Genomic DNA, 15,819 nt, shown 5'->3' with positions numbered 1-15,819 from the left:
TCTTTTTATCTTGTAATTTTGGATATTATTTCTGTACTATAAAAATATTGCATTTATTATAGTAATGCTTATTATTATAATTATTTTAATCAATAATGTTTAATTGCCTGTAATTTAAATATATATAACTAACCTGCCTTGATATAATATGTTGTCTGTTTCTCTTATATCATTAATTATCATCATATATTTATTTTCAATAAACATTAAATTATTAATGTTTACATATTAAGATATCCACTGTGGAATAAAGATCAAAACACTCGTTTATTTTCCGTGGGTTGGTACGTTGTATTCCGCGAATGGTTATAACTCGTATAATGTACGTCTTAAATCGAGGCATTTTTAAATCATTGACTTACTAATGAATGTAGCATTTGAAGATTAAAAACGCCCTCGTAAAGAATTCTACTCCCGCTCAAATGAATTTCGCTCTTTCTAAAACATTAAACACGGGTGATTGTTGCTTAAATATGCACTATACTTAAATCTAGATCTCTATATATATTAAAATCTCGTGTCACGATGTTTGTGGGCGCACTCCTCCGAAACGGCTAGACCGATTTTTATGATTTTTTTTAGGTATATTTGTTAGGTATGAGAATAGGTCAACAAGTATATTTCATACCGCTAGGTGATTAGAGTATCTCTATCCAGAAAAAAATTTCTTTTATTTTTTTGAAAATTTCTTTTTGTATTTTTTTTATTATTTTTCATCAAAAAATACATATAACCTTAAATTTTTACTCTCCTACCCCCACTCTCCCATTTTTTAATCGCGATTTTATAATTTTTGTATGAACAAATTTAACCGTCGTTCGTATTTCAAACAGAACGAAATTATTTATGTTGTTGAATGACAGATGGCGTTACGTCCGAGAAGAATTCAAGAGAAGCGTCACATCATTTTGACATTTCATTCGGCATATCACAACGCAGAACGTGCAAAATTTTGTACGATTTATTTTAATTTATCTATTTTTGTGTGCGTGTATTACAGTGCACAATGCCAGCAAGACGCAAGGGGGGCTATTTGGGCCGTCGAACGAATAAAGCAACAAACATGCAAAATAGTAGAGCAGAAAGAACAGATGAACAAATCCAACAAGATAACAAAAACGTGCGTGTGAGCATGTCGCAATTGCGTGCATCTCAATCACAAGAGGCACGAGCTGGACGAAATCAACAACAACAATTAGAACGGAGCCAAGCTCGCCGGTTCGTAGTTAACACACGCAGAGCAAATAACCGACAACGCCAACAAGTACATCGAACATTTACATCCGCTTTGTTCCTTCGTCTCGCATTCGAGTACGAGCCAGATATTGAATATTCCGCTCATCCGAAAGTGCTGATTGGTGTTATGGACAAAGAATGTCCCCATTGTCATGCGTTCAAATTCAAACACGAGTCAGCCGGGATGTGTTGCGCATCAGGAAAAGTGCAACTAGCAGAAATTGAGATACCACCAGAACCATTGAACGGCTTGCTCATCGGCACGGTTCCAGATTCAAACCTGTTCCTGATGTCCATTCGCACATTCAATTCATACTTCCAAATGACTTTGTTCGGAGCAACAGAAATAGTTCACAAACTGCGGCAAATGGTCAACAATTCCATTCTACGTTCAAAATCAAAGGCCAAGTATACCACAAAGTAGGCTCATTGCTGCCAATGCCAAACGAACCACATAAATTTTTACAAATCTACTTCATGGGCGGTGAGGACATCAATCGTGTGGATGCACGTTGCGGCTACAATAACCTCAATTCGCCTAATGCCAGGCGCATAATCGGCAAACTGGACGCCCTATTGAACGAGCACAATGAATTATTGAAATTCTTCAAAGCACACATGCACGAATTGCAAAGCGACAATCACGCTATTGTCATCAATCCTGATAAAACACCAGCTGGAGAGCACGTGCGTCGATTCAATGCGCCTGTTGTTGACGACATTGCTGGAATCATGGTTGGCGACCGCACATCGACGCGAGAAATCATGATTCGAAGAAGAAACAATAATCTGGAGTTCATCGCTGACACACACCGTTCATACGACGCTCTACAATATCCGCTAATTTTCTGCAAGGGACAAGACGGTTATTGCATAAACATTAAATAACGAGATCCTATCACAGGTTTTTCATTCATTATGAATATCATTACTCATTTTGAATTGAGAAAATTAATGGTTGGTGTTTTTTTGTTTTTATCGGCGGTCATCGTCTACAACGCTCCATTCCTCTTTCTGTCATAGATCCCATCCCCACACACTTACGATACATTCGTTATTTTTTATTTAACAACCAAAATATTCACTAGAAATAATTTATATGGCAGAACAACGTTTGCCAGGTCAGCTAGTTGTATTATAAAATGTATATTGTATGTAATTGAAAATGAACCATACGTTAATAATTGTAGTTAGGATGATTATTGCATTTAAATTTTTACCTACTGCTGACGTGTTTATTTTAATTTTACGATTTTCTATATTATGGAGTGTTTTGAAAGTGAATGGCTTAAGGGCGCTGGGTTCATATTTTCCTCCCTCTCAACAAAAACGTGTATTTTCCATATGCTGTTATAGGTAGTAAATATATTTCTTCAAAACTTTATAATTAGTACTCTTCTGCACATATTTCTATTTTTTATTTGTTTGTTACGTAACTTTGTAAAATACACGATAAACAGACAAATCTGTTTTAAATTTTGGCCAAAACAACTCTCGTACATGTCGTGAACGAATAGTGGGTATTATTCATTTTAGAGATATATTATAAGAAAGAATTATAGAAAATAATATGTCCTATTTATTAATTATTTTCGCACTTTTTGGTATTTGGAAAAAAATAAAGATTTTTTTACCATTTTAATTTTAGTGAGATGACTGAGTTTGAATGATTTTCTTCATACAAAATATTATATACCACACAAAGAATAATATGTTTTTTGTAATTTAACATCTTTTTATTGCAATAAAAAATAAGTTGCAATTAAAAAAGTTTTTAGGAAAAGTAAGCTAATCATTAAGAATATGTAATTACGTTATTATAGTAAATAATATTATACGCCCATTGATTGTGTTATTAGTGAACAGTTATATAATGATCCATTATTTAGATTTTTTTAAATTTATACGCCTAATAAATGTATTATTAGAAATCAGGTAGAGTTTTTTTAAAAACACTTCAACTATTCATAATTATTGTTTGTTATATTTTTTATTGTGATACTCGACTTGACAGTTAGGTGATAAAAATTTTAACTTCTTTATCGCACTAGTTTATTATATAAGTTAGAATCAATTGTATTCGTTATCAGTATGTATTTACCATTGGTGAATACCCATGTTCCTGAAGATACCGAAAGGTGAAACCCAGGCCACAAAAACGACTCAAATGGAATAGTACAAAACTTAAATTCAAAATGTACCTTCGGTCGATAATCTCTATATATATAAAAATCTCGTGTCACGATGTTTGTGGTCGAACTCCTCCGAAATGGCTCTACCGATTTTTATGAATATTTTATGTGTATTTGTTAGGTATAAGAATAGGTCAACAAGTATATTTCATACCGCTAGGTGATTAGGGTATCTCTATCCAGAAAAATTTTCTTTTGTTTTTTTGACAATTTTTTTTTTGTATTTTTTTTATTATTTGGCATCAGAAAATACTTATAAGCCAAAATTTTCACCCTCCTACCTTCACCCTCCCATTTTTTAATCGCAATTTTATTATTTTTGTCGTTCGTATTTCAAACAGAACGAAATTATTTATGTTGTTGAATGACAGATGGCGCTACGTCCGAGAAGAATTCTAAAGAAGCATTCGGCATATCACAACGCAGTGCGTGCAAAATTTTGTACGATTTATTTTAATTTATCTATGTATTACAGTGCACAATGTCAGCAAGACGCAAGGGGGCCCATTTGGGCCGTCGAACGAATAAAGCAACAAACATGCGAAATAGTAGAGCAGAAAGAACAGACGAACAAATTCAACAAGATAACAAAAACGTGCGTGTAAGCATGTCATAATTGCGTGCATCCCAATCACAAGAGGCACGAGCTGAACGAAATCAACAACGACAATTGGAACGGAACCAAGCGCGCCGGTTTGGAGTTAATACACGCAGAGCAAATGACCGACAACGCCACCAAGTACATCGAACATTTACATCCGCTTCGTTCCTTCGTCTCGCATTCGAGTACGAGCCAGATATTGAATATTCCGCTCATCCGAAAGTGCTGATTGGTGCTATGGACAAAGAATGGCCCCATTGTCATGCGCTCAAATTAAAACATGAGTCAGCCGGGATGTGTTGCGCATCAGGAAAAGTGCAACTACCAGAAATTGTGATACCACCAGAACATTCAATTCATGCTTCCAAATGACTTCGTTTGGAGCAACAGAAATAGTTCACAATACTGCGGCAAATGGTCAACAATTCCATTCTACGTTCAAAATCAAAGGCCAAGTATACCACAAAGTAGGCTCATTGCTGCCAATGCCAAACAAACCACATAAATTTTTACAAATCTACTTCATGGGCGGTGAGGACATCAATCATGTGAACACACGTTGCGGCTACAATAACCTCAATTCGCCTAATGCCAGGCGCATCGTCGGCAAACTGGACGCCCTGTTGAATGAGCACAATGAATTATTGAAATTCTTCAAAGCACACATGCACGAATTGCAAAATGACAATCACGCTATTGTCATCAATCCTGATAAAACACCAGCTGGAGAGCACGTGCGTCGATTCAATGCGCCTGTTGTTGACGACATTGCTGGAATCATGGTTGGCGACCGCACATCGACGCGAGAAATCGTGATTCGAAGAAGAAACAATAATCTGGAGTTCATCGCTGACACACACCGTTTATACGACGCTCTCCAATATCCGCTAATTTTCTGGAAGGGACAAGACGGATATTGCATAAACATTAAACAACGAGATCCTGTCACAGGTAATTCATTCATTATGAACATCATTACTCATTTTGAATTGAGAAAATGAATGGTTGATGTTTTTTTGTTTTTATCGGCGGTCATCGTCTACAGCGCTCTATTCCTCTTTCTGTCATAGATCCCATCCCCACACACTTACGATACATTCGTTATTTTTTTTATTTAACAACCAAAATATTCACTATAAATAATTTATATGGCAGAACAACGTTTGCCGGATCAGCTAGTATTATTATAATAATCTAATAAATGATAAAGTGGACTGTATGGGGTACTGCGATCATGAGGGGTGGGGGGAATAAAACGGAGAATCGAGATAGGAATGACTTTTGACTTTTGAATGTTTCTTTTAGTTTATGTACAGTCATACTTCATACGATATATTATGAGAAAAAATACTTGTTAAATTAATGTGATTGAGGTAAATGAGAAAAAAACATTCAAGTGCCGTAATCTGCTGTGTTCAAAATTAATGCTCACTGACTACAGCACCACATTTTTAATGTCACTCTCCGTTTTTCTCTGGCGTATACCGTCCAAGTCTAGGAAGCATATAATATTCATATAGATAGAACCAGTCCTATTTTTTTGTTTGTGTATTTACAGTTTGTTTTGGACTGAACTATTTTTTTTTAAATGTAGCATTTTTATTGAATACACAATATATTTTTGAACCACTTCAGCAACATACCCGTTAATACGATGGTTATGGGATTAAAGAAATCGAATATTAAGTTTCTGTTGAGTTAGTAAAAATTCATGGTTATGCAAAATACTTTTTTTATTTGGTGGACAAGCGCTTTAATTTAAATAAAATTATTACATATTAAAAATTTCGTAAAATACTGTGGTTGTACATTAACGGTATATATACGTTTTTTTGGATAATAAAAACAGATTTCTTTTTTGTCTGTCAATTGAAAGGGAGAATAATTTATACGGAGACAAATTCTTATTGTTGAATATTATAAATAACTAATTTGGTAAAATTTGGTAGGGTTACGATATTTTTTGTTTAAATAAACAATGTTTCAAGTTTCTCGGGAATGTAACGTATACGAAGAATAAGCAAACAGTGTATCTATTGTTATCTCTCTCATTTATTTTATATTCTAACGAAAATATATTTTGACTTTGAACATGGAAAACTTTTTGAAATATTTTCTTAGAAGTTCTTTATATTATGCTACCGACAACTAAAAAAATAGTTTTCAAAATTCAATTTAACAAATCACGTGGATGATATGATATACTCGATGTGAAGCTAACCGCATTGCATTTATATTGTGAATATATTATATAAACATTAATTACCCAAAATAAAAACCTTATGAAAATATTATGTTTTCGTAAAATTAACTAAGCAAGCAAAAAAAGGCTAAAAGATATCTTTTTTCATTTAATTTATTTCAGCATGTGTGAAATCTGGATAAAAATCCATTAGTAATGAAAAAGTTGGATAAATATACCATAAAATCATAATTCGACTTTATTTTATAGTTGTATAAATGTTTTCGGATCGATACAACATTAACAAGAAACAATATTTTTAGATGAATGATGTACAATGTAAATGAACACCATTTTAATAGAATGTATTTGAATTACAGTATAACTAGTTTAAAAAAATCAAATATATTTACTTCGTTTTATAGTGGACTGTAATTTTTGTATGATTGTTATGGTGGATATGGATGCTGGGGGGACGGGCGGTTTCACGAGAATTAGTCCAGGCACTAAACTTATCGATGTTCGGCTGCCTGGCTGAAGCTGGTCCCTGGTGCATACCCTCACGTTTTAGTAGGTACTCTCATTGTACACTTAGGTTTATATGATAAATGTGGAGACACCTGTACCCTCTTGACGACTAACTTGAAGACTAACGAATTGACAGGTGGTTTGATTTATTGAGTTTGCATGGAGACTCGAATAGAAGTGTGGTTTCCATAACGGTTACGCTGTAATTGCTCGTGGTATGCACTTTTTGAATTACTCTGTAAGCGCTTTGGATTACTTGTCAACGACGGTCAAGCTGTAACAAGCCTAGATGCGCTCGATGTCTTGAAGTAACTAAAGTTACTTTTATTAATAAAGGTAGACTCAGTTGCGCCTGGCCTTGCAACAATAGTGAGGATTTGAGGTAGGAGGGAAATATTGAGATGAGAGCAACCATAATTGACCCAACCAGGTATATATGAGAAATAAGTATTGTATATATAAAGAAAATCAAAAAGTTAAGAGTACTTCAACATGGCATGTAAAGTGCATATTGGGCACACAAATAGCCAGATAGAAAAGAAGGTAAATAATTAATAGAATTCGATGCGCTGACGAAATTGCAATAAGTAATTACCGATGGACATTAACTGATGAACAATCTGGATCAACGAACTCACAGTTTACGACACAAATGCGTGGCAGCAAAGAACTGGAAACTTTAAAAAGTGGAAAAAGGTTGATGAGACCTTTATTGAGCAATTTATTAATGCCGGTTGATAAAATTGATGATATATTATAGAGCCAAATTAAATTTAATTATACATATTTTACATTCTGAAGGTGTGTTAATAAACAATACTTTGGCGGCTCTAATAGTGCAGTGCGTAAGGGACTGGTCTTCCATCCGGAAGCTCTGGTTTCGATACCCGATGAGGACACAATATATATAATATTTGATTTTCTAAAAATATGAGTGTTTGTGATTGTTCAAATTACTAACGACCACCTTGTATGAAAAAGTAAGGACATGGTTATTATTGATACTAAAAAGTACGTCATTATTATTATTACAACGTTTTTCTTAGCTCGTATTCTTATTTGTCCGGTACAAATCTTGCAATCAATTTTTCACTAACTTTCTGACTAGCTAGACATTTGAAACTTTTAGAATATATCAGAACATAATGCCAATACATTTTTTTATTACTTTTAGCCATTTTTAAGTAGAATTGAATTCATTTTCAGTTAATTCTGTTTTGTATGAAAAGTTATTTCGACCCCATTATTGGTTGCTAGGGGCTGGAGTCCTAGCAACTAAATTATTAATATATACGTGCGTTACTATAGAAATTATTATGACATTTCAGTATTATTTCCATCAAGTACAATTTTTTTGATCGTTTAAGCTAGTAAAGTCAAGTTTATACGATTCTACAAAAAATTTAAAAACGTTATTTATAAAAAGTTCTTTTTATCTTGTAATTATTTTTGTGAAGTTAAAGCGAAATCGTACCACAAAGTAGCTGGCTTTAATCACGTATGTATAAATCAAAATATTTTGAATCACGTATTCATTTTATTTTCCACCATTTTCTAAAAGAAGCCGAAGATTTATGACGAACTTCATTTAGATAAACCTAATAATAGCTGATTACAATTAAATATTCAAATGGTAAAACAGATTTCAGGCCTTTTTGTTAAAACCCACATCTCATTTATTCGAAGATTACACCCCATAAACATGTGTAGAATTTAATCATTTGATTTAGTCAGTATAATAAAAATTCAAATTAGATTCAATTAATCCGGACGCCCCCGAGCATTGGCGCTCATTCAAAAAAGCGCGACGGGCGCCGACAAAACAGAATGAAAAGGGGTCACTCATGCCATAACAAATTTATCCTCATTACGACGGTCACTTTTTTTAATAAGCCTTCTAAAAAGGATCCCAGTGGATAGTGACGTGTCGAGGGAAGGACGGATCAAAACCAGAGGTTCTAAAATTGTTTTAATTAGCTGAATACTATTGTATGAATGTATTACAGGATAAATTTATTTCGAAGGAACGATTATGAGCCTGGAAAAGTCTGTATACCGAATGACAAAAATCTAGTACGGGAAATTCCTATTTTATGATAGATTTTCTTGTAGAATTTATAGTTGCCAACACTCTTGCAAGTATGAGTACATACTAGATCTAAGTCACATAATTATCAATTAACTATATTTTTTATTCAACGAATAATTCACAAGATTTAAGAATATAACATTCTAATTATTGAACATACATTATTTTGAAAACACAATATGTTATAACCACTAGAAAAACTTTTTGAAAAAAGTAAGACACAGCAGGAATCGATCCTGCATCCCTTAAGTAACCCACCCACGCACATAGACCACTATGCTAAAGGAGCCATACTTAATTGCGACAAATTTTAGCTAATGGCTTTTAATACTTTCTGAAGCGTTTTCCAAATTGAGCTGATATTGGCAATCGGCTTTTGTATTTAAAATCAAAGTAGGTAATACTTCAATTATTAACCGACGTCACGGATCACTCCAAGATTTTTGTTGTAACTTTCTTGAACCTGCTAATATTTTTTTAATCACTATTTAACTGTTTTCATTTATTTATTCAACGAATAATTTACCAGATTTAAAAATGTAATATTCTAATTATTATTTTTTAAATTAATTAATTATTTTGAAAACTTTATATTAAAATATATTATAACAAATAGTAAAAATCTTTTTCAAAAAAGTAAGACACCCCACCCCGCAGAAATCGAACCTGCATCTCTCGGTTATCGCACATCGCTTGTAATAGCCCCGATATGATTGGTAAATTAAGTAAATTAGACATAAGTATTACGGTCATATTAAAATGAAACATGAGAGTTCAGAGGTTTCTATAAGTTAGTGTTAAATATAATTATTCCCTTTTTGGTGGCATAAGGAATCATCGCGTTTACTGTTAAATTAACTTATTGTGTATAAGTTTTTTTATCATCCTATTTGACAGAAACATTTTTGTCCAGAAACAAAAAAGTCCAGGATAGGCGAATTGAGGAGTACCTTACTAGAATGTAGAGTTTGCCGATGATGAACTCGTTTATTTACTTGGCCGTCCACAATACTCTTATTATCCACATCCACCATCACATATCCAATATATCCATTCTCTTCCTTTCTCTTGCCTTGCTCGGAGGAGGTATGCATAGTAGAAATTATAAAAACGATAGATTTTGCTACATTCGTTGTAGTCGCTTTGATAATTAATTTTCCATTGATAAACTTTGATGTCAGCTTCGTTTTCACCTTCATTAGAGATAACTGGACCCAAAGTAAACATATACACTGATCACATCTATCTATATATTTCAGCAACAATTTGGGTTGTTACATAATAATAATTACGATTCATGAACATCACGTCACTTTAGTTTTCGATCTAGTAGAGCAATTTAGCCATTTTGCAGGTGTTTTCTAATTAGTCATATATGCATATCTACTTTTTTTTACCTCCAACAGTAATAGTATTTTCTCAATTCATAAAAATGCAACATAATTTTCAGGTTGAAATATCTGGTGAGAGGATACATCCCTGACAAACAACATACACATAAAGTGCAAATAGTTCTGATCATTATGAGATTATGTAAATAATTGTAGTTTAGTACATAACTATGTAGAGAAATGGATGTTGATCATAACATAGAATAACAAAAGATGCAATGATTCTATAAAGGAAAAAACATGGTAGTGCAAAGTAATTTATAATTTTCTAAAAACGTCTAATGGAAACGGTCAGCGACACATTATTCGAAGATGAGACAATCTCTGGATAAATGTATTCATCAATTGGTCTAAAAAATGTGTAAAACCTCCTAAAGATAGACTTACATGCTTCTAAATCAACAGTTCTGCGGAGGTAAAATTCAACGCAAAACACATAATTTCTTTTATTTTGTCAACTGTCAATTCATTGTGGAAATGCATTGTATTATTAATTTAATTTAATAAAACGCAATTTTTTATTGTATTTATTCCACTTTTATTAAATATCTGGACCGATTTCGTCCGCCTCAGTTAAAAATGTCCCTATGAGGGACACATAACTAAGAGGGGTGGTATCAGCTTGAAGAAGCTTTCATCCAGCGGTATATATATTTGGAATGATAATTTTGATAATAAAATGGTTTATATTTTGCAGTGGTGAAGGTTGGAGGCAAGCTGTTCAGATCCGCCATATATAGTGCAGACTAAACTTTGTCAGTCATACGTATTTATTTTCATTAAAATAAGACTACGATTTATAGATGGTGTTGGTTAGTTTTTAAAATTTAATTAAACCCTGCAAAACCCAAGCCATAAAAAATATTAGTTTAGTTTAGGCAGGGCTTAATATATTTTAAAAAATAACCAAAAATATGTGTAATTTTTTTAATACAAAGAAAATAAGTAAGTTTGAATGAAAAAATGTGCACAATTTTGTCATATCGCCCAAAGTATACACAAACTAGTTTGGTTTGGTTTGGTTTGGTTTAGGCATGGTTTATTTGATTTTTAAAAACTATCTAATGTAAATTGTAGTCTTTTAGTTCAATAAATAATACAAAATATACGTATGACCAAAAAGGTATAATGTGCACTATTAATGGCGGATCTTAACAGCCTACCTCCACCCTCCGCTATTGATGTTTTGTATAATTAATATTATAATTTTTTTGTTAGTCCACTTTTCACAATAAATTATTAAAACTTTTGAGAAACGCTACTTCAGAAGATCTCAAAATTCGGGGTGGGGTTTGAAACGACCGGTTCAGAGGCGCATCGCGGCCGCACAGTGGGATGGGCTAAATAGACCCGGATAAAACAACAGACAAAATAATCCGCGGTACTTAGCCGGCCGGACAGTGGTAGGTATGGCTAGTCACACTGTGGGCGGCAGATGTACATATTTTACGCGTCCCCCGTTTTGTTTTTCTGCCCTTACAACGTTCTTCACTACTAATAAAGTTGAAAGTTGAAACTTATAATGAGACCTTTCCGAATTTCAAGAAAAAAATTGTGACATACCTTTTATTCATTTTGAAGCATCATAAAAAAGAGACAGAATTCAACTCAATAGAATTTACACAAAATATTTCATGCTTTTTTTTCAAAGAAAAATCTAAATATCAGTTTTTCGTTGTACCATTTTTTTGTCATAAAAAATACATGACGATGGCATAATATGGTATTTTAAAACACGTGTACCACTAATTGGACAGCAGCTCAAAATAAAATATTCTTTGAAATTGTTTTTTTTTTTTAATATTAAATTACTAATTAAAGTAATTAAACTACTAATTGATGGTGCTTTTTAGTGTACTGTAAGATGCTGGTTGGTGGATTATGGATCTAGGGGGGTGGTTTAATAGGATGTCAGACACTAACCGTTTATGTCGAGATCACTGGAAAACGGACGGTTCGAAATGTCACTCTCACGGTTTCACTTTTGGTTTTGGGATAAATGATGATGACAAGTTTAGGATGAATGATAGACGCGACGTTTGCTCAAATCGTATTAGATTTAGCGGAACAAATGTCGAACAGATGTGTTTTTTCTGAGTCACTCTGTGGCTAACGACGCCTTAGCTTTAACAAGCCTACACGCGCCCGTTGTCTTGATGTAACTGCATGTAACATCGAAAGGGTACTCGATGAACGAATCACCATGTACGCACAGCGGTCTTCAAACAATTCACAAGTGCCAGTTAGCGACGGCTAAGCTATAACAAGCCTGCACGCGTCCGCTTTCTTGATGTCACTCGAGCTAACTCATTGTTATTTGCAAGCACAATTGGCTCATGACCCATAATTGCTGGTTGCCTGGTCTTGTAACAATAAAAAGAGATTTGTGGTTGGTGGGAAGAAAGGAATGACGGCCAATATAATTGTCCTAACCTGTATTTTTTTAATAATATTGATTAGGCAAGTGAAATATAGCTATAACATACAAGAGTTTTTTTTAATTATACAAAAATTAGCATAAATGTTGAATATCTATACGGCCAGACGCTCATATAATTAGTCAAAATATATTTCCATGGACAGAAATCATGTCAATGATGGAACACTGTGCACATCCCTATACGGATACGGTTTCCGTCAAAAGTTTACATCCATGGATGGCCTCTAAGGGCTCCGACACACATCACGACCTACGTCGATGAGCTTCTACTGTAGTCCTGTGTGTCTCAGCCCTTAGAAGTTCGGAAATACGTTATAGTTACCATGAATCAAAGAGGAGGAAAGGGAACATGGGCATGATCTTCATCTAGGACTGTATCAACTCCAGTTAATAATGATGACATATAAAAAGTAAACAATTTATTTATGAACAGTACTAACAATTTACGTTTACAGATTCAGGAAATAAAAGCGGTAACTGTATACCTTGTTTGCTATTGTATTATGCAGTAAATGTGTTCTATAATAATTATACAGACTTAGGATAGAAATAATGGAATTAGAAAGCATCTATCATAAACTGCCAACCTCATCAAATACATCTTACATACTTTGATTCATATACTTTTTTCTTTACTTTAGTACTTAAATATGAAGACGGTAATTTATTTTAATTATTAAAAAATAATCGAAAACATTTTATTATTATTTCGAGCAACAATGGAAACCCCTGAACAACGTTAAAGGTGCAAGTTTATTGTTAAAAAAATGCGGGAAACTTTTTGTAATTTTCAAAAATGGAATTTTTAAATAATAATCATCGTTTCGAAAATGAAGTGGACATTTTAATGGAGTGACATAATAAGCCGTAGGTATATTTACTGACAGTTTCGGAAAAAAAAACGTGAGAATAATTTTAAAACACAATTAATTTATTTATGATGGACTGTATATCTTTTGAAAAACATATTTTCTATATATTATACGTACACGAGCGGTTTCGTTATACATACAAATACAAAGGTATCTAAAAAATATTAAATAACTTTATGACAATTCTATATTATATAATCATCATATATTCAATTCTTAAATTTCTTCTACAATCAATTCTATATTATATCATCATCATCATCATCGTCTGGGTTGATCTACTATTCGATGAAGCAATTAGGGATCGAGAAGAATGGATGTCAATGCTGCATTTTGTCTATCAGAAATAATACAGACGCTACAGTTATCTTCTCTTGTACCAAAATGTAGCAACAATTTTTGCAACAATTGTTACTGATCGGTTTTCAATTTACAATATAATTCTCATGAAAATTTTTTTTGAGTTTGTATTTAATCACACATGTGGCTGTCAACGAATCCGTGTGACCTAGTTCTCAAATTAATATTATTTATTTATTTAATGATTCACAGGCCGTCATCAGTTTTTAACGCTGATTTAGTGAGAAAGGAGTAGAACAGTTCATAACAAATATTCTTTTGCATACAAAATTCACACAGTCAAATTACTTCTTGCAAGTAAACACTTTTTTTTTCATCTCTTCACATAGCACCTTACAAAACTCAGACCAAGCGTGTACTGTGCTTTGAAAACAGGTGTTTGCGACGGGTATTGCGTCCACCGTGGTAGGATTTTAGGAGTGACGAGGAGATACGCGCAACAAACCAATCAGCCTCTCATCACGAGATCTCATCTGAGAGTGAAGAAGCGACGTTTCGCCTGGCTCAGTCACGTGCTGCGGACGCCTGAAAAGAATTTAACCAAGCTAGAGCCAATCGGATTCCGGCGTCCAGGAAGGCCGCTAAATACTATATCGAAGCTACGGGGCACTGAAATGACCCAAGTTGGGATTCTTGGAGGTGCCGTGTGGTGTCCATATACCTCAGCTAAGAGGCGGACATGACAATACATTTAAAAAACGAAATATAAGATTTTTACAGTCAGATGTTTTAGTTTTCTTTCATAAATAGATTCAAAAGGTCTAACTAAGAAATTTTTAGAAAATTTGGACTCAAAATACTGGTTCTGAAGTACAGATCTATACAGCTATACATGACATTCATAAAAAAGCGTATTTCATCTCGTTTCAGAGAGAATGGTATATTTTATTGAGTTTCCAACAATCCGGGGATTAAGCAATACAAATAATGTCTCACTTTAAAGTCAGGTCTACCTTCGTCAGTGACGGCGCAGCGAAGCCATGCAGAGGGGGTTGGGGACGTGACAAAGGTTCTCAAATTGGGACTAATTATTCATGAATTGACGTTAAATGTAAATTTAATGTATAAAATACATATTTTATCGTTTATGGCATGCTGTTCGTTTCCTGTTTGTCATTGTCAAAACATGGTAGTATAATCCAAGTGCAATCCATAATTCATATTTTATAACTGCTATTCTTGGCTGCGTCATTATATTATTTAGGATACGCACCATCTAAAAGCCTAATAATACAAAAATCGCAGTAATACGAATTTATGTCAATCTCAAATGAGGTATTAAAATATACGTTATTACACAACTATAGTAAATTATATAATCTGCAGTGAAGGCAAACCTGGGTCGAAAAAGATTCAAATAAAAAAGTTGAAAATGTACTATTTCAATTAGATTTTGCACAACTCTAGGATACTACTGGATGATATAACTTCTACAGCTCTACGTGCGAGTAAGATTATAGGATTCACCATGCGACAATCCAAACCATTCAAGAATCCAAATGTCTTACGTGCACTCTACGTCTCATTAGTACGTAGCATTCTATGGGTCGATTATCTGGTGACTTTATAAGGTTTCCTATAAGCTTATTTTAGAACGCGTCCAAAAGAAATTTCTTCGATATCTTTATTTTAAGACATGTTACTATTTTCCTTTCGATAATTCGTCAAATGATTATTTTCCGACTGCCTTTTTACAGTGCATGCTTACTTTTCACTCGCTTTAATCTCGTAGGTCTATTATGATCTTGAAACACTTTTGCCTGTTATCGCGAGGGATGGTTTCCAATCCTGGTGTCCTAATGAATTTGAATTTACATGCGCCTGTCAATTACCTACATGGTCGCAGCCATGATTTATTCTGGATCGGAACTAAGGGGCGGCAGTTTATATGAAAGTATGGTGAAGCAGGCAAGTATCGTAAAAAATTA

This window comes from Rhyacophila brunnea, unplaced genomic scaffold (assembly GCF_057557595.1).
Source record: "Rhyacophila brunnea isolate RB1 unplaced genomic scaffold, BYU_Rbru_1.0 scaffold_8, whole genome shotgun sequence".
NCBI lineage: Eukaryota > Metazoa > Arthropoda > Insecta > Trichoptera > Rhyacophilidae > Rhyacophila > Rhyacophila brunnea.
The sequence above is the reverse complement of the archived record's forward strand: the minus strand, read 5'-3'. Positions refer to the sequence as shown.